Below are 20,852 nucleotides of genomic sequence, written 5' to 3' on the forward strand. Positions count from 1 at the left end.
TGTGCAGCAGCACATCATGTTTGGAGTTTTTAATGAAGTAAAGAAGAAACGTATTAAAATGTTTTTCTCAGCTGATGTACTTGTTTGATGTTACGACCTCAACAAAGTTTGGATGTTGTGTAAAACGTTCATAAAGACTGAATGCAAAGATTTGCAAAAACGTTTCGATCTATATTCAGCTGAATACAGTACAGAGACAAGATATTTAGTGTTAAATCTGATAAACTTTATTGTTAAATATACTCTCATTCTGTTTGGACAGGATCATGTTTCCCTCTGTGATCCATCATCTTTTCTTTGATCAACACTCAGTCAGTGTTTGTGAACTGAGACACTAACTGTTAAAGTTTTAAAGTGAAATTATTTCTCATTCTTGGTTGATATACGACTTCAGCTGCTCAACAGTCTTGTTCGGTCTCTGTTGTCGTATTTTGTGCTTCATAATGCACCACACATTTTCAATGGGAGACACGCTGTTGGAACATGTGGACAATGTGTCTTGGCATCGTCTCACTGAAATAAGCAGGGACATCTCTCAGAAAGACATCGTCTGGATGGCAGCATGTGTCGCTCCAAAACCTGCAGTACCTTTCAGCATTAATGGAGACTTCAAAAATGTGATAGTTACCCATGATGCCATGGGCACTAATACACCTCCATACCATCACAGCTGCTGTCTGTTGAAGTTAGTGCTGGTAACAATCTGGATGGTCCTTTTCTTCTTTAGCCCGAAGGACACGGCGTCCATGATTTGTTAAAACACTCTGAAACGAGCTCTGGTCCAGAGAAGTCTGCAGTGTTTCTGGATGTTGTTCATATATGTCTTTCTCTTTGCATGGTAGAGTCTTAACTTACATTTTTAGATGCAGAGACAAACTGTGTTTACTGACAACAACGGTGAGTCCATGTAGTATCCTTTATACAATGATGTGGGTTTTTAATGCAGTTTTTAATGCAGTGCTGCTTGAGGGGTCAAAGGTCACAGACATTTCATTGTTGCAGGCATCAAATTCAGGATGAATGTATATTAAAAAAATTATAAATTTCATCAGCTTAAACATTAAATAACTTGTCTTTGTACCGTATTCAATCAAATACAAGTGGAAAATGATTTTCAAATCTTTGTTTTCTGTTTTTATTTACATTTTACTCAATGTCCCAACTCTCTTGCAGTTGAGGCTGTAGATATTAGCCTCTTGTTTGCTCGCTTCAGGTTTTAGAGGATGATGTACAGACGTTTTGTCTTCATCATGATGTCCAGCACTGTATCTGTAGAGGAAAAAACACTTTAACTCTGGTTATACAACTGTGATTCAGCCTTTAACTGGCAGAAGAAAATTGTCTGAAAGCTCCTGCAGGACATGGTGGGCTGAGAGGTGAGGTTTTTCACAGGTTGCTGAACTTTTGTTGAGCTGCAGGTAAATGCCATTTTGTCTTTCGGCGTTTGCCACCAGGTCTTGAGTCGTGTTGGATTAATGGTGGCCCTGCACTGCAGGATAGAGCAGGAGGAGATGTGACTCCTGTCTTCCTCGGTAACCGGTCATGTGACATCGCCGTTGCAGGATAGGGTGTGCTGCGAGCAAAGTTATGTGAAGTTAGGCACGTGAGCATCCGCTTCTGGGCTTTCTTCTTTGTTGAAAACCTGCCATTTTGTCTGTGTGAACAACCCAGATTTAATTTTATCTGCACTGTCATGGCAGTCTAAGATCTACAGTTGCTTTTTGCAGTGAGATGATTCTATCACTGAGTATAAAAGTGTGTTTTACAACTAATTAACACGCCTTGCTGTGATCCAGAAAAAGCTGCCGGTTCCTCAAGAGTGTTAGCAAACGCAGCCATAGTGGACTGTCAGTCGCTGATTTACATTTCCTATGAAGACAAAATCAAAGTGTTTTTATCACATATGTCTTGCAGTATATCTCATGTCTCATGTCTCCAAATCCGACAAATCCTCCCAGTGCTGCCTCAGCTCCTATCGTCCCCCGTCTCCTAGTTAAATAAAGTAAAATAATATTTAACTGCAGCGCACAGCGTTGCCTCCTCACCATATTTGCCAAAAACGTCAGTTATTAACCATGAATCCTGTGCCTGCATTAATTAGCCAGCTAGCCGGAGATCGCTTCTTGTAAAACAGTTTGCAGACCCTCCAACTCAGGCCAGACCTGAACAGCTTGGATAAACACAGAGCAAGATGAGGTGTTACTAGACTGAAATCACATGTCAAACTGTAACCAGGAGAACGTCCAAAAGCTCAGTGTGAAAACACATCACGAGTATAAGTTTTAAACCCTGGAATGTTTTCGATTTATGGTGGCGTAGAGAGATTTCTGCTTCTAATGTTGATACAGGGACAAAAACACTATAGAAGATCACTTTGTCTCTTCATCTTTACTCCATATTTGTATCATATCACCCAGTACAAGCAGCTGTAGGAGAATGTGGGAGAAACAAACTGTCAGAAAGTCTGCACATTTCGTAGTAAAGAGTGACGACTGTAAAGCAAGCTGGTGTAAATCCCAGAGATTTGTTCAGAGCGATGAGTCAGTCAGAGGAGGATCTGATCCGACGGCTCAGAGGAGAAAATCCACGAGGAGAAAACCAGATCCTCAGCGGAGGGCTGGGAGGAGGAGAAGAAGAGTGGAGATAAACAGTGTTGACTCATATTTATGTACCCTTTATATGCATGATTAAGGAAACAATAAAAAAGCCATGGAAGTGTGTGCATAAAATGACAAAAAACATGTTAGGAAGCAGCGTGTTTATTTGGTTAAAGGAAGGTTTCAGTGGGACAAACTGGCAGCTGAAACAGAGAGCATCATCTCGTCTCCGCTGGCTCAGACTCCACAGGTGTTTGCCCAGATTTCTTACCAAAATTATACACCGGTGTCGCGTACAATCACTTCTCGTCCATCAGGAAGAGAAAACTTAAAAGTGAAATCAAACCCAGCCTCACATCTTTGGGCTCTTTTGTTCCTTCGGCGTCCTTCAGTTGGGAAAAGAGGATGAAAAACACAATTTGGCAAATTTCAAGGCCTTCAGAAACTCTTCCTGAATCCTGAGTCGGTGGAAGGTCTTATTTTTCAGTTTGCATTGGGAGTTTTTCTCCAAAATAGGATTGTTTTTTCTCGTCCCCTCTCTCTGAACACAATTCCACATTGTTTTAGTAATTCAATTCCTGTTTTTGTATCTGCTCGTGTTCAGTTTCAAGACTTTCATTTGCTTTGTCGAATTAAAAACAGGCTGGCTTTCCGGTGTTTTTCATAATTCACATTAGTGCTGTCCAGAATACCATTTTTTTGGGGCTTCAAAGCTTCATTTGGGAGAAATCAGCCACTGCCTCCGTCACCCCCACCTTCAAAAACTGCGTTTCCACCGCAGGAACTTTCCCAAGGACAAGGAGTCTTTGGAGGAACTCAGTGTTTCCACCGCAGGGTCTCAATTAAGTACCAGTAAGGACATTACTTTACATCCAAAAAAGTCCGTGCTCAGGGGGGTAGCGCTTTCCAAAAATATGGGAAATTTCGTGGTGAGGCTTGCAGCGGTGAACATTTCTGTTCTGCAACATTTTGTTTCAGCCATCATTTTAGTTTCAGCGTCCTCAGTAACCCTCAAAACCACGCCAGTATTGTCCAAATTGGCCATTGCTGAAATATTGTCCATATAGGTGACCACCTAGCAACGGGATCCGTACTTTACATTTATAACATAAAGCTTTGGGTTACTCAACATTTCATAAATTTAAATTTATCATGTAGAAATCAAGCTGTGAAGGCTGCTGACGAAATCTGAGAAAAAGAAGGGACATTGTCAAGAGAAAAAATGGGGTGAGAGCGAAAGAGTCACACCTGGATGGCTGAGAGATCTTCGGATGAGTGAGAGAAGGCCAAGACATGTTTTTTTGTGTAGAAAGTGGCTCCAGGAAAAAGTCTGTGAGACACTTTGAGAGATGTGACATTTCATTTCCAAAATTCAAAACACGGGTCCAGTTTTCTGCAGATTGGCTTTTGCAGTTACAAAGTGTAGATGGAAGTGAGGAAGACCTGGTTTGAAGGGAGCAGGAGAGAAAAAAAAATCACGTTTGAGAGTGAAGTATCTGCAAAACGACCAGGATGAGAAGCCGAGGTAAGAGATCTGATACTTGAGGAAGAGAAAGGAGCAGCAGAAAGAGGACTAATGGAAGAGACACGTACTTCAAACTGTATATACAGCCTGAGCCAGGAGGGATGACGGAAAGAGAGAACCTGAGATGGTTTTTGAATCAGTAGAAATGTGTGTGTGTGTGTGTGTGTGTGTGTGTGTGTGTGTGTGTGTGTGTGTGTGTGTGTGTTAGGTAAATCAGCGCAGATCCCTCCTCCTCCTCAGCTGGAACCAACATGCTCAGGTCAGCAGGTTCATGCAGTAACAGTTTAAACATGGCAGCGTCCGCAGCCTCTGGTGCCCCCGCGGCACTAAACTAAACCCGCTTTGTAGTCCGAGCTGCCACAGCGGCTGCTGCTACGCTAGACGATTGTGTAATTTGGGACAGCACGCATTTGGGGAACTTTTCAACAAAGCTTGTTTCAGCAGAGGCTCTGCAGGCTGTGTTCAAAGTTTTGGTAACCACATCTGGAGCCGTCATGGAGGTCCAGCGCAGAATATTTGTATCTCAAACAGCATAGAAACAGACAGCTGACGACTGACGGGTAGATTCACTCGATTCAGAGGCTGGAGCAACTCGGTTTTAAGTCTGTGAGTGAAGACACTGGGATCATATGAACCTCTTTTCTGTGGAGACCCCCCTACTTGTATCTAAGAAAAGCTGCCCCCCCCCACTCCAACACACACCAGAAGAATGAGTGATTTATTCCAAAACTTCACCGTCAAAAACATCAATTATAACTTATTTCCATTCCTAGAACCTTTGGTAAACATCTGTTTTCTACTAGCAGCTTAACTTTTTTTTCTTTGAACAACCAAACAGAGCAGCTTATACACACTCATCCTGACCAGAAGAATAATAATCATTCATTATCACAGGGTTTGAGAGGTCGCAGAGGTGTGACCTACTAATTAGCCTACTATATGTCAGCAAGGACAAAAAAATCATTCTTTAAAATGTGCAAATCAAATTTTGACAACCTCGGAGCAGGCAAAGCCTTGGGGACCCCAGGTTGGGAACTAATGACCTAAAGAATCTATTGGTCAGTCTTTGCAGAGAGGTGGCTAATTAATGCTCCAAAGTTTGGCTAAATCTTTTGCTGGAGAAAAAGTCTGGTGAACCTATCAGTTCATTTCCACTTCCAAGAGGTGTTATCAATGTGTGCGGACCAAAATACCTCTATAGAGAGCCTAAGTCGCTCCCCAACTTGGGTCCTAACTTCAGAAAAAATCTGAACCTCAGTCAGTGGTGAGAGACAAATTATTTTTTGATCCTGACACGAAGCACATGTATGATAGCTGTCAATTTAAAACAGAGTTTTTCAAGTCAAGAAAGTTGCATTTTGTCGTAAAACTGTTGAAGTATCAGAAGAAACGTAATTAGAAAGTTGAGAACAGTGCAGTGATTTATTAATGCACCAAAGCTGCTGATTGGTCGGCAGACTGAGCCCAGGGCATCTTTGGATCACCTGTGGGAGGCTAGCAACATGCTAACAACAACAACTGTTTTCAACTTGTAAGAATGGATAAATAACTACAGAAGACATTCAGTGTTGGATTTATCATTATGGATTAATTCTGGAAGGGAAATGATTGCACCATGCCGACGTTGTGAAGGCACAGCGCTAACATTAGCATTAGCATAACGTTAGCCTTTCCTGCTCAGCTTACTTCTGAGGTAAGCCCGTCACTTTTCCAGCAGCTGGGAAATGACGGATGAAACTTTTCTTGGTCTTGAGAAGCTGCAGCGTTTATTAACAGACACACTGTAACCTGACCTGTACATTCACTGCCACACTGACAACTTAGTGTTGATTTTAAGTTCCTGCTCCTCTTTGTTTCCTCGCTCAGATTTTGTTGATTTGGTGCGTACTTTTTGTGCTTCCATGGACTCATTAGGTAATGCCGTTAAACTGTTTCTTCTCTGTCTCTTTATGATTGCGAGTCTTTTTCTGGGTCTGACTTCTTGCGTCTTTCCTGGGATCTAGCCATTAGAATATCAAATTTATGATAAATATTGGCATCTTTTGTCCTCTGTCATTTGTCACGGAGTAACTGAGAGACTTTTGTTTTTATTTTGAGTTAGCAGTTTATCAGGTACATCTCTACCTGACATAATGGAAATTGCTGCTGTGCACCGCTGGATAAAGATGTTATCTGTGTTGAATTTGGATGTGATCTGTATTATTATAGTAGCTTGTCTCTGCACTTAGTGCAGTTCTTGCTATTCTGCATTGATCTTTTGATTCTCTGTAAAACCTTTAAAGTATAAAAGCCTGAAGATGACGGCTGTTTTGGTAACATTAGGAATAATTTCATACAAACTCACGCCATAAAACACATGCACAGTTACATGACTTCTGACTATTTGGAGAGTAACATTTGTGTGAAGGTTATAAAATTGCTGAAAAATATCAACACGTTGCTAAAATTAAACCGTGTTGAAAATATTGTCTTCATTTTGTTTGTGTGCATCTCTGAACCCATCGCTAACTTTTACCATCTCTGCTTGTATATAAGATCTTTCCACTGCAGCACCAGCACCAAATCATAGTCACCAGTCTAAGGGCTCGCCAGTGCAGAAAACATGACCATCCAAAGCCAAATTTTACCAGCTCTTGGCTGCTGTCCAGTCAGCTTTTTCAGCGTTTTCCTGGGCTCCAGCCAGCCCGCAGGCCGGTGCCAGCCCCACTGGGTGCTCGGGAAGGTTTATTTTCACGGCCCTTCTGCTTTATTGAGGGGTGGAGCACCGTGCTAACACTGCCAAGGTGATGGGTGCAGTTTGCACACGGGTCATCCCTGCTAAAAATATTTGCATCGAAGGTGCTGCGAAGCACCTCGAATGAAAGCATCCACCAAATGGCAGATTGCTGGGGTTGCAGGAGCGGCTCTGCACCTGATAATTTGCCGGGTTTTTCTCCTCTTCGTGCTCGCATGGAGACTTCCTCAGGTCGTTTTCATGCTGAGTGAGTTTCATGACCCTCAGGCCTTTGAAACCTGATTAAAAAGCTACTGTATCATCTGAAAAATGAATGAGTATTAAGAGAAGATAAGGCTGTTTTCTTCTTTCCTGGAAAGCTTAGTTTTTTGCAGATATGACCACTGAGATATATCCCTGTATGTATGTCTGCTCAGCTCTGGCTTGCAGCTCTTTAGATACGTATGTGAGTGAGATAATTAGTCCAAACACTCTTGAGAAGTGAAACAACTCGTGTCACATAAAAAAAACCTTAAAAATTCATTTTGGTGAAAATTAATCCTTTAAAGATGGGTGCATATATATAAAACATATGTAATTCATGAAATGTTTTGGTCTGCTTGAATTTTTTTAATTTCTAAACTTTCTCTGTGCTAGAAAACACCCGTGTTTCAGACAGTTATTCGCTACCTAAAACAATTTTAAAATGTGTTAAAGCCTTCAAAATCTAAAACCAACATCTACTGATGACGTTGGTGTAAAAATGTGAAATTCTGATCGTCTTTGTTTTATTTTTTATGAAAATGTCGTCAAACTGTCAGATTTTTACAAAAACATGATTTAATCAGGCATAAAAAGGTTGCTCACATTAATTAGTTTGGTTCAGCTAACTTTAATTTTTTTATTTAAATGATCCCTAAAACACAAATATTTTAGGAGAATAAACAAAAAATGTGCGAGTCTGATGAACCTGAAAAAAAAAGTTTTCATACTGAGAATTTATTCAGTTTTGTTCATTTATTACAATGAGGCGGGTGAATGAGTTGCATTCACTAAAATTATTTAAGTTGGCTTAATCAAAGTTCACATGTATAATATTTAACTTTTGAGTTTAAGGCAGGAATGCTGCTTTACCACTGGCAAACTCAAACAAATTTATTAATAATATTGCAATCAGATGTCAACATTGCATAATTCTAAATCAAAGCTAAATATGAATTCTGATTTTAAAATGTGTATTTTGATCAGAGAACTCTGAGCATTTCTAAATTTAATCAAAAATTGGATCAGTAGGAGGTTTAATAGCCAAGAGTTTGATCTTTTAAAATATATTTTCCAGCATAATTGAAGAGTAAAAATCAAAACCTCCTTAAAAATACAGTTTTGACCCAGCTCTCAAGAATGAATCACATTTAACTGCACATGAAGATTTCAGCTGCTGCAGATCTAAATGTTTGAATAATGCTGGTATGTCTCATTATTAATTGTGGAAAACAAAGGCTGCACGATTAATGTGATGCCCTAATGTTGTGTCGCTCTCTGATCATACCGTTGTTAATAAAATCGCCATCTGTTACCTCCAAATGCTACTGCTTTAGTCTGAAATCTGAGCGGCGGTGTTGGTGGCGGCGGCGGCGGTGGTGTTGCTGCAGGAAGCGAGCGTGGCTCTGAACCAGCGGTGGGAGTGTGAGGAGTGGAGCAGGTTCTGTATGGGGGCTGCTGGGATCTCCACAACCGCTGGTGGAGGTATCGACTACGTGGGAGAGGATGAGTCACCCTAAAAATCCACACACCACAGATACACACCTGTGGAGGAGGTGTGTGTGTGTGTGGGCAGCCAGCGCGGCCGGGCAGATTGCTGCTCGCCTCTCTCGCTGTAGTATGAAACCGTAGCCCGACTCGCTGCTGCTGAACTTCACCACTTGATTCCTTCACTGTTTCTCTTGTTTTATTTTTTTGTGTGTTTTCCACCAACACACCTGCGCCGGCGCTGCAGCGGCCGGTTTGTAGCAGGAGACGTTTTACTGGCAGTGATTCACTTGTCTTTTTTTTTTTTTTTTTTTTTGCTTTGCTTGGTGGTTGTGTGTGATTTCAGCTCTTCCTCTGAGGTCTCGGCTGTTAAGTTTTTAACTTTTACGTTGTCTTTTTTTTTCCCTCCCTCTGCTGTGAAATGTTGTGTGCTTGTGGGTGTTGTGAGTTGAGAAATGTGTCATCCAAAATCCCCCCCTGTTGTTCTTCTTTTGCAAAAGTTCTGTCCAGATCCTCAATTTCTGCAAATGTGCACAAATTAACACTCTGGGAGCGAATTTCGACACATTAAAAGTGTATATTGTTGAATACCACAGAGTGTTGATTTAACTCCTTTTAAACTTGGGGTTTTTGACACTGTATTAGAGTAATTATTAACTCTTTTTGTAGTTAAAGTGTAACACTCCTCGACACAATTCTACCATGTCAGACATTATCTCTGTCACATTGTTAACTGCACAGGTGTCGCCTCCACATTCACACTATGAGGTGTAAATATTGTTAAATACAAATATCTCAAAAATCACATCAAACACAAACGCTCTGCTGTAGAGCTGCAACAATCAATCCATAAATCAATTCTTAATCAATTCTCAAACAAATTACCAACTATTTTGATAATCGGTTAATTCTTTTGAGACGATTTTTTAACAGAAATTCTCTGATTTGAGCTTCTTAAATGTGAATATTTTCTGGCTTCTTTACACCTTTATGACGGTTAAATGAATATCTTTGATTTGTGGACATTCGAGGACGTCATCTTGTCAATATTTTTTTTACCATTTTCTGACATTTACTAATCGATTACTGGAGAAAATAATCGACAGATTAATCAGTAATGAAGTTGCATCCCGACTCTGTTGTGTTGTTAATGTTTTGCCTCCATTAAAAACAGCTTCTGTGAAGCTCATCGTTCTGCACAGACCCACGTCTGCTCAGCTGAAACAGACCGTGAACTGAGTCGGTTAAATTTTGGTAAAATGTTGCAGTGTGTGTTTGGCCCGTTGGTTAGTTCCAGAGTTTGGTGCTGTGCTTCTCTAATGTTGGTCTCTGTGTGATGGGTCATGAAGTGTTCACACTGCTGTTGTTGGCTCGTTCCTCGCCCGGCGAGGGTCGGGGGAGGACGGTCAGTTTATGTTCGACAGAGATGAAGGCAGCTTCACTTCTCTCATTAAGTACTTTACTAAATCTGTATTCACCAGGGGCGTCATGTTGATGCAGAAAGTTAGAAAATGTGCTGATACTCGTTGGTTTTTTTTTACAGTACAGAAGGTACTGGAAATACAATTGATGCTTCGCTAAGCCCCTCCTGCAAACAGCAACTGTCCAATCACAGGCCTGTGAAGATTTCCATTCTGCCCCATATGGATGGGGTGTGCATGGCGCTCTAAGACGAGTGATACTCGTTATCGAGTTTAAAACACAAAGAGCAAATTTGTGAGGAATGGATTAAACTTTATTTTTTATCTGCTCTAATGAAGCTAGCATGTCTGGCTAACGTCCAGCTGGAGACTTCCCGGCTAACTCAAGGGGTTCTAGTAGCATTGGCTTACATTAGCTAGCTACACTTCTGAAATCTGTTAGCGAGGTTCAACATTTTTGTCGATAAAAATCCACGGTCACCAGCTAAAAATGAGAAGTCGCTTTTTGTGACTTTTGTCACAGACACACACGTCCAAACGCACAATCCCCTCCATCTAGTCTTCTTACTCCTAGCCCTCCTTTTGTGTGATAAAGAAATGTTTTCAGCAGCTGTAAAGACTTTCTTTAGCGCTCCATTTGATCCCTCTAGACATGCCTCAAAACGCCAAATGTGTGCAAATCAGATGAATGCCTCCCTGACTGTAATTTGAGACAGACAGTAAATATCTGACTGAAGATTAGTAATAGTATATGTTATGATGGCACAATTAGTTAACAAAAGAAAATGGAAATTAATGCACATTTCCACCGACTACTGTCATGCAATTATAGGGATTCATGTGCCATCAAACCCCTGCAGAGGAAAATAATAAAATACGTAAAATAGTCATGAAATTTAGTCTTTAGATTTGTTCACACGGACATGAGTTGTCAGTATGTTTCATGACAGCAAGCATAAGGACACATGTAGCATAAAGAACCAGAAAGTCTGCAAAAGAACGAGTCCTAGATGGGTCAAACACTGGACTTTCACACAGGAAACAAGGGCTCAGCTCCTATATGAGATCAATAATCAATGCTGATTGTTTTAATTACCACCAACCTTTTGCTGTGAGGCTGAACTTTTCTACCTCATCCAAGTGTAAAAACCTTTGAGACATATTTAGATTTTTAAATTCTTTGCCGTTTTCACTCTGGCTCCTTTTCTTTTTTTTTAAGCCCAAATTGGAAATGTGCGTGAAAACAGGTGGATAGAAACCCACCTGCTGTTTACCGACTTAAATAAGATTAAAACATTCCCGACTCTGTGTTTTAACACCAACTATTTCCTAAAAGTTAAAGGAATTAAAGAGATTTCACTGGTTTTCAAAGTTTAATCACCTTGAGGTTTAAAGTGGCTCGTTGCGGTCCTCTCTGTGGCTCAGAGACACTTCAGAACCCCGTCCGTAAAAGATGAAGAGGTCAGGATTTAAGCCGCGGTGAAGCACTTCGCTTCCAGACACAGTTTCTGGATTTTTAACCGCCCACCCCCCCCTCCGTTCGGTGAAAGCAGCTCAGTAACACTGGAGTTTATCCAGCACCACATAATTGAGGCCATGATGAAGTCAAGTGTTTTTCAGAGTAATGAGTGTTAGACTGTTTTCGACTGGAAGGTAGATCCGCCTCGCAGCTCCCCACCAATCACCCACCCACCCACCTACCCACCCACGCATTTGTTCAATTTTGCTAAGTGCCACTCAAGAGATATTCCTCAAAAAATAAAAAAAAAGAAAACATTCTCAAATTGATTTTTTTGGAGGGGAGGGGGGGTTAGAAAGGTGCAGATTTTACATGTTTTTAAGGGCTTAAGTGACAGCAGAAATGGAGATTTTAAAGGTAACTAATCCAATTACAGTTGAAGAAAATGTGGTTGCTGTGTTCAAAATGGAGACGGGAAACAAGCTAATTGCAGCAGAAGAAGGCGCCCAGATGACCCCAGTTTAACCCCTCTACTAACGATCACCGAGTATTCAAATCTTAGATGCATTTGTCTGAAATCACCGAGCCGGCGGCTGAAATTTGGTTTGAAATTGGTGGAAATTGGCAGATAATTTTGGATATTAGGAGACAGAAGTTTGGCGGTGACTTTTTAAGAATGTAGGTTTGGTTTCAGAAGTGTGGGAGACATGATGAAATAAAGAAATTTAGAAAAAAAAAAATTAAAAAGATTGCTGTTTGCTGCATTTATATAAATAAAGTTTGTTATTGTGTTTTTCATAAAAACTGATATAACAAAAAAAGTAAATCTGTATTGTTAAAGGGGGACTCTGACTGATTTTTCACATTTTTCAGTTTTCTCATCAAGAGGAGTGGTACAATGTTTATGGGGAAAAAATAACCCTGATGATGTCATTGTGATGTCAGAGGGGTTATCTTGAATTGAGCTCAAGACTCCAAACTTTTCAGAGAAAGCTGTAGTTTTTGCAGAACATGGACGTTTGCTGGTCAGGGACCCATCCTGATCAGCAAGCGTCCATGTCCCAACAAAAGAGGCCACCGAGTTGCATTATGGGAAATGTAGGACCAGATATTTATGGAGCCGGACCCATTCAAAGGGGCTAAAACCAGAGTATCTCCGGGATCGATCATGATGTTGGAACTGGGATAAAAAAAAATACTTAACTAAACTAAGTACTAAAACTTTAAATATTTGAAGTTAAGCTGCTGGGACAATAAGAAAGCACAGCTGAAGAATAAAAAATGTAGTAATAATAAGCACACTACAAATAGAACAAATAGTTTTGACCATTTAAAATTAAAATCTGTCTCTTACAGAGGCCCCAACTTTATAGAAATATGCTAATAAATCACTCATTAATACACTAAACCCACTTAGCAATCATTTAGGGATGAAATCGATGATCAGTTTCACTGCAGTAAATCAGTTATACCGTGACAAAATCCCATTCAGTGCACCTGTCATTACTTCTCAGCCCATTTTAGCAATATGGCAATAATGCTGATAAGTTTTAAATCCTGGTTGCTTTATCTGAAATCTTTATACCATTTCATCCCTACAACCTCGTTTCGTTTCCTTGGTAAAGACTGCAGACTTTATGGCAGATAGTGCAGCACTACAGCAGTGATGTGAAGTAGTTTGTGGGAATGTATGCCTTTTTAGAAAGTTGACATAAGAGAGATGACAGGAAATGAGGGAAGAGAGATTTAAGGAATGATATGAAACTATTCCAAAGTCCCAGGCTGGACTCAGATGGGACATTGTGGTCACTCAACACAAAAAAACGTGGACGGTCTCCCGGGTGAAAGGTCTGTCTTTGTTTGACCCGTTCAACCACCCCACCTCCTCCATATGTGGACTTTCTCACTGCTGATGTCTTTTGAGTTCGACTGAGCTGACACGCCAGATTCCTGAGAAACTGTTTGGAAAAGTGCGAGCACTTTAAAAAAAATTGCTTGGCAGGTGATTGGATGAACCACACGGGAAACCGCAACCAATCAGATCGATGTTTCCAGGGATGCTACTCGCTGTCGTCACACCTAAAACCACAGCCGAAGCCGCCAGTAGTCCCACTTAGGACACTGATTGGCTGCGACACTTTTGGTACGTATGTATAATATAATTTATGACAACATTTGATTGCATGTATGAGAGGAGAGAAGTGAAACGAGCCCAACAGTCCATCCTGAGACCAGGATGGACTGCAGACTTGTCATAGAGATGAAAGATTCAACTTTTACGGACTCACGTTTTTATGCCTCACTCACTAAAGAGAGTCAGGATTTCGAGTCACCAAGTCAGTCACCCAGATCTTGGTGAATCTCCCATCGCTCATAGAGCTTCACACCAGAGACTTCGGCCATCTAACTCCCAGTTTAACCCTCCGCCATCTTAAGTGGGATAAAATCATTTAATCGCGTTTCTTTTCTAGACTTTCCAAATGTTATTAAAGACCAAATTCTGATAGTGAAGTCAGTTTTGCGGAGGTTGTGACACTCATTCAGGGATGTTTACTGACTGTGGCGTGGAACTTGTGGCTGAGTGGGAAAGGGGAAGACATGCAACAGAGGTCCCAAGTCGCTTTCAAACATGTGGATGCTGTGATTAGTGGTCAGAGCCTTTAACCCGTAGACCACCAGAGCAACCAAAATTATTATTTTTTTGAGTTGTATAACATGCAGATTAAAAAAACAATCTGTTCCAGCCCAGAGTCCTGCCCTGCCCTGCAGTCTCCCGCTCAGCCTCCACCTATGAAACAAGTCGACCTGTACGAAGCCTGAGAGGCAACACCTTGGTACGTTTTGGCAGCTGGACAGTGAAAGGACATTATTTAAAGGAGAAATCTGTAATCTATTTACTGCAATAAATCTTAAAATAACTAGGATATGTCATCTGTGATCAAGGAAACATGTTAAGTTGAAATATTGCAGCTCACTCCAGCTGCGCTGTAATTTCCTTTCTGGCCTGTGTGTGATTGTTTGCCCGTTTCAAGTTTATTTGAGTTCAAATTAATGCAGAATGTTTGCTGAATGGGTTAGTATCTGTTTATGAGTCACAAGAAATCATTAATAATTTTGTGGAAGGCGTAGATGTTTATAATGGTTAAATTGAGCAAAATCTCAATGGAGTTTGGCAGGCAGATGCTGAACTCAAACTCCAGAGTGTATTTTCAGAACAGTGGGTTTTTTGTTTTCAGGATTATGGTCGTAACTTTACATTAACAAACGACTGAGAGTTATAAACAGCTGATCAACTTGTTAATCTCATAATATATTACCGCTCTTGCCTTGCACTCCTGCAGTGTTCCTGCAAGAACATCTTCACACCTGGAGTGGAGATGGCGAGGGGAAACCATGGATTATATATCAAATAGGATTTCAACCTTTTAATGTACAATCTATGGCTCCAACTTGTTATTTAAACAGCTGCACACATTTTTTAACGTGCAATTGTTACATATTGTTCCTTTATAGAAACATTTGTGAGAAAATCAAACTGAAAGTGTAATAAAAATGTGTGTTCACCTGTAGTGATTGTGGCAGTTATGTCCTGTAATTAGAATGAAAAAAATATGGTGATATGCTGAGATTCAACTTGGCTCCGTGTTGATATAACACCAACAGAACTGGAACATATTCTTGCTTTTTCTTTTTTTTTTTTTTTTTTGCATTTTATGTTTACAGAAACACCTTCATGTTAGTGGTGTCAGTGTGGGTCACGTGTCACCGCGGCGTACACATTGTAAAAACATGTGTGAAGACATGTTTAGGTGTTAACCACATCGACTGAGCGAGGAAAAAGAAACCTTGGTGTGGTAACTGGCTTCTGAATAAAAACAGATTTTAATGTGGCTCAGGTGTTTTTCTGAAAAGTGTAGTGAGAGTGTTTGTCTCACAGAGCTGAGATCATATTTCTGCTGTTCAGAGGTGGTACGCTGCGATACTTCACTGATATCAAACAGTACTCCCAGTGAAGGCCAATTGGAGATAGACTGCTGGGAAATTTCTAAAATTACTATTCCAAATTTACAAGGTGGAGCGCTGCCACTGTTAGACAGTTTAGGGAGAGCCGCGGTGCGTAAACCGTTTTAGTTCGTCTCCTGCTGTGATGCAATCTGTTACGAGCATCAGTCAAATCACCCTCTCTGTTAGAGGATAAGAAAACACAGCCGTCAGCCAAGTCGGTAAACTCGGTAAACATTATGGAGGAATCCCCAACCTGCATTTACACTGCAGCGTTTCTCTCAGGGACTCTGCAGCAGCATTTACACAATACCTACAGGTCCTTAATGTCTAAATATAAGGATTTAAAATTAATACTCTCATTTAAATCTCGAGAAATGTTCTTTTTCACCGTGTAACTGGAGGCTTATTTTCTCTGTATGTCCACTTTGATTAATCCAGAACAGAGTTATAAGCACAATCTGCTTCCTGCCTGCTTTACTGAACACAGATGGGCTTTATGTCCCCAAATATTTAATTTCCTGGTTTCTTTTTTTCCCTGTTTTGCCCGTTTATGGATTCATAACAACTGCGGGAGATAACAGAAATATCTTCAGAGTAGACGGGCGACAAATTAGAGGAAAAGCGTCGAATAAATGAGCGAAGAAACATTAAAAAAAAAAATGCAGATGCTTCCATGCAGGATATCATGGAATGGTCTGATATCAAAACAAAAGGAAAATTATGTATAATTCCATTATTTCATGCATATTACAGTCTAATATACATGGTTATCTTAGCCAGTAACATGTCTGAGATGAAATTTTTTATGAATTCATGAAATGAAAATCACACCGGGCTTGCTGCAGATTTGGTGGCAGGTATTGAAGGGAGAGCAGGTCAGAAGTGACATTATTTATTTGTGTTATTTTGTAGTAAAACTGCAACAATTAATCAATCGATTATTAGACTATTAGTTTAGTAGCCGACTACTGACAGTAAACTGAATATCTTTGGGTTGTGGACAAAACAAGACATTTGAGGACGTTGTCTTGAGTTTTAGGAAACACTGATTGACATTTTCTGACCATACAACTGATCAATTAATCAAGAAACTAATCTCCAGATTCATCTACAGTGTTAGTTGCAGCCCTGTTCTGTAAATTATAGTATGATATATATTTAAGACTAACGATGGATTATAGATTATTCTTGCTGTCATTTAGGATGACGGGAGAAAAGATGATGGTGACTGACGACATTTAGAAAACATTGACAGCAGCGTGAATGAGAGTTGTAGCGCAGGGCTCAAGCTTACTTCTTCACTTCCTTCCCAAAATTCACAGCTGGAGCTCTAACATCGTTCCACAGCTGCCTGCAAACGTGTTCGGCTTATGACTGATCAGCTGGATTAATCGGCTGACCGATTAATTATCAGTAATCTCAACCCGACTGGATCGATGTGTGAGACGGCGGTCCTTAATCAAGACATCAAAGAAGAAAAATGTCTCTCTTTTTTTTCCAGTCGTTCAGAGTTCAGAGAGAATCTGAGAAACACAACTGAAGCTGCTCTGGAGGCTCGTTATGGAACAGCACTAACGCTTCATGTTTGGGCGCCACGGTGATGCAGTGGTTCGCACATTTCGCCTCACAGCAAGAAGGTGTGTTTGAATTCCTGTTTGGTCTTCGTGTGTGGAGTTTGCACATTCTCCTGTGCGTTTCCTGTGGGTTCTCCGCTTTCCTCCACCATCAAAACATGTATTCTTAGGCATCTGATCTCCAGTCAGTACCTGTGACCACAGCGCTGGCGTAGATCTGGAGTTGGACTGCTCCCTGCTCAGTACAGACCAACCTGCACGTCCGATTGTTTCTTATTTATTCATCAGGAGCTCATGCACGTGTTCAGACATCATTTACATACTCGGCTAGTTGCTCGGATATGTTAGCGAGTGTCCTTCTTATACTACCGAGTAGTTTTATTTTATTATTGCACATAATTTGTAGCACATTTTACTTTATTTTATACTATTACTTTTATGTATCTTATTATTGTTCTGTCTTCTATTACTTAACTTACCCACTTTTTTTTTAACTTACTTACTTACGGAGATTCCAAGGAAAGATTTTTCCACATGATTTTACTTGTTTAACCGGTGTGACAATAAACATGAGAGAGGAAGGAAGCCGGCGTACGTGACTGAGCTCTACATGAGTCGTGTCAGCTGTGGTGTTCAAAGTGAAGAAAACAACTCTGATGATTCCACGCCACTTTACAACATCATTAGATTTTGTCTTATTGTTTTAATGTGAGAGACCCCTAGTGGCAGAATTGATATAATGTACATTTAAGGAAGTAGTGGTGCCTCAACCAATCCAAGACCTTGATTTTGACAGTGTAACTCAGATATTGCATTGTTGATAACTTGACCGTGGATAATACATTAATTTGAAAGTTTTGCTGAGTGTCACATCCATGTACATGAATCTTTAGATTAAATTTCATGATTATCTGACAGACTGCTGCGATACCGTGCTGGTTTATGACCAAATACCTGCCAAACAAATGAGATTCCCATCAGCCTCAGCTGGAGCTCAGCTGGGATGGTGAACATGGTAAACATCATGTGAAATCACACCACGCCTGCACAGTTTATAGAACAGACTGCCGTGATTTCTCCTGACACTTCATTTGCACAGAATCCTGCCTCTGTGTCGCCATATTTTGACTCCAAGCAGAGTCCAAAAAAGGTCGTTTTTAGAGCGGTTAATTTTGGCTTTGTGAAACCTGAGATGTCCCGCTGTGAGACTGGAGACGGGGGTCGAGGGCGGAGAAGGGTTGAGGATGTCGAGGATGGCAGGAAGAGGTGGGAGACGGAGGATGGGAGGAGCGGAGGGACTCTCTGATTTAAACTGAATGCTTCGACAATCCATTTGTACTGCAGGATTTTCCAAACAATTCCCCGATGATGGAGGTGGTGTAACAGAGAGAAAGAGACAAAAAAATGGCAGAGCAGCCATGAAATCTGTCTCGTATCAGAGCAGCTTTACTTCATTTCGCATGTAACAATCTTTGTCTGTTGTTTACGAGCAGGTTTCTGTCCTCCTGATGCCTGTTCAGCACTGCTTTCAAAGCCGTGTTAGTATGTATGTTTTTCTGTTGTATAATCACGTAAAGATTGCAGCTTTTTGGGTCGACACTGAACTCAAACCCCCCGCCTCAGTTCACTCGCTTCTCCTCTCGGCGCTCGAAACAGTATCAGTGTGTTGAGCACAGAGAAGTGGGACTTGGACCCCGGGTCCATCTGCACAATATTATCCTTGTTGATTCCCGCTTTGTGAGCTTGATTTCTGAGAGTCTATTCTGCATTAGTGCTGCATGAATTTTTTTCCACAAAAATCCTCCTCGAGGGTCGAAACAACAGAAACAGCCGGACCTGGATCAAGTATTTGTGTGTATGCCTGAAGCAGAAATTCAGCCTGAACACTGTTACACAACTGTTGGCAGCGTGCTTCACATGTTTGGGTCCTTTTAGCTGTTTGACGTATATTTATTCTTCCTCTGGATAAAATATAGAGTATTCAATGTGTAGGGCTGGATATTGAATTCAATACTGTTTTGTTACCAACTAAATGTGTCCACAGCAGAGAAGCATCGAATGTCTGATAGATTTATAAGATAATTTTCTTTTGTCTGGTCACAACACTCTTAATATACGTATTTTAGGGTGCTTTAACCTGAAACTCTGAAGCAACGGTAATTTTTTTGTTAAATTTTATGCATCTGATGCGTTTAGTTTTGGTATCACATTGCTATTATGCAAACACAAGTGTGAACCAATCACAACGCTACCCACTGGTCTTTGGACTGCCTTTTCGAAGCCTTGAGTTTAGCATCATGGCGTTGGTTCTTTGCAACCAGAACACATACAGTTCCGAGAGCGTGGAGCCAGTGGGTGACATACTGCAACTTTAGTTTTGGCAGGAAATAATGGCGGCATGCATGGTCATAACCTTTCTTGAATTACAACTGAACAGTCACTAAAATATGTTTTGAGCGACAGAACATGGATCCATAATTTTGAACACTGCCTAGTTTTACAAATCTGAGTTTTGGAAGTCTCCATTGGAAACCAAAAACATGATGGCGGCTGAATTCCTCTCTCTCTCTCTCGTCTTCTTGGGTAGAGACTGAAATCTTGTAGAATCGATAGAATTAATTAGATCTGAAAATAACAAAGATGTGGTAGCAGCCACAGGTTCGTCCTTAAACCCTGAGGGGACACACCGTCTCAAATACAGAGAGGTTTTAAATCATGATGGTTGATGATGATGCCATCGTCCATTGGCCCGACCCTAACCACAGCTCATTTTGTTTTTCCTTTTCCTCATTCTGATAAAAGCCTACCAGGACTCCCTGTGATTGGTCTGAAAGTCCAAACAAATCAGCCAAAAAAAAAAAGAAGAGTTTTTAGACTAGAAACGACCCAAATTGTGGTTGAATTTGATCTGGAATGAGATCATCGCTTTCTGATGGACCGAGCCTCGGCAGGTTTGGTCCTGGGAAGATTTCACACCTTTTTCATGAAAATTTGTTTGTACTTCCGCCTGTGTTTGGATGACGTTTAATATGTCAGAACTTTGGCTTCTTGTGTTAAGTGAACATTGCAGGAAAATCTCAAAGGAGACACAGCCAAGCTTCCCGGCTGTTGTATCACAAAGTAAATTAAATTAAAATGTAAACGAAGGTGTCAGGATATAAAACCAACAATTTGTTGATCTTTACAAATTAAGACTCGAACAACAGCAGATTAAATGAAATACCTTAAAATTGAACATCAGATTGAATCATGGATTTGCAGAATCGTGACTCTCCTCCTGTATGTTGTATCTGTACATTTGGCTGTGATCTTCTCCATTCAGCTTTGAGAACCGTAGAACCGTAGAACCCTCTGTAAAGTTTAGTAAAGCTGCTCAGTTATCCAGCAGACTTGTCTTTTCTTCAGGAACATTGAGGTTATTGAGTTTAAAATCTGCCATCCAGAATCAGTTTTGCTGTGGGGAGAAATGGTTCCCTCAAAAAACAAAAAGGCAAAGAGTTCAGTCACTCGTCACTGCTTTTGATGAAAGGGACTCTGGGTAATGTAGTAAACCAGTCACAGAAGTAGACATGGATGAGGCTGGCTTTGGGAAAGCAGATTCAGCATAAATTCTTCATGCTGTGCACTGAACAAACTGATGCCTCTTAACAGAGAATCTGTAGAAACTAGTTGATTTCTTGATCTTTGTACGTATGTTACATTCATTCTTGCAGAGTATTGCAGAGCTGTGCAGCGAGCAGAGAGTGGGAGTTGCACCGAGTCTACATCTGTACAGAATTACACTTGTTAATCTTTTCAGAGAGGCCAGA

General features: G+C 40.7%; 1 protein-coding gene across 2 annotated transcripts in view; it reads left to right on the top strand.

Annotated features, from left to right (window-relative positions):
* Positions 1 to 20,852, top strand: part of LOC146313557 (zinc fingers and homeoboxes protein 2-like) — a 150,345-nt gene that overhangs the window by 52,274 nt on the left and 77,219 nt on the right. The window lies entirely within an intron of this gene.

This window comes from Lutjanus erythropterus, chromosome 16, assembly GCF_056507025.1.
Source record: "Lutjanus erythropterus isolate fLutEry1 chromosome 16, fLutEry1.hap2, whole genome shotgun sequence".
Lineage (NCBI taxonomy): Eukaryota > Metazoa > Chordata > Actinopteri > Lutjaniformes > Lutjanidae > Lutjanus > Lutjanus erythropterus.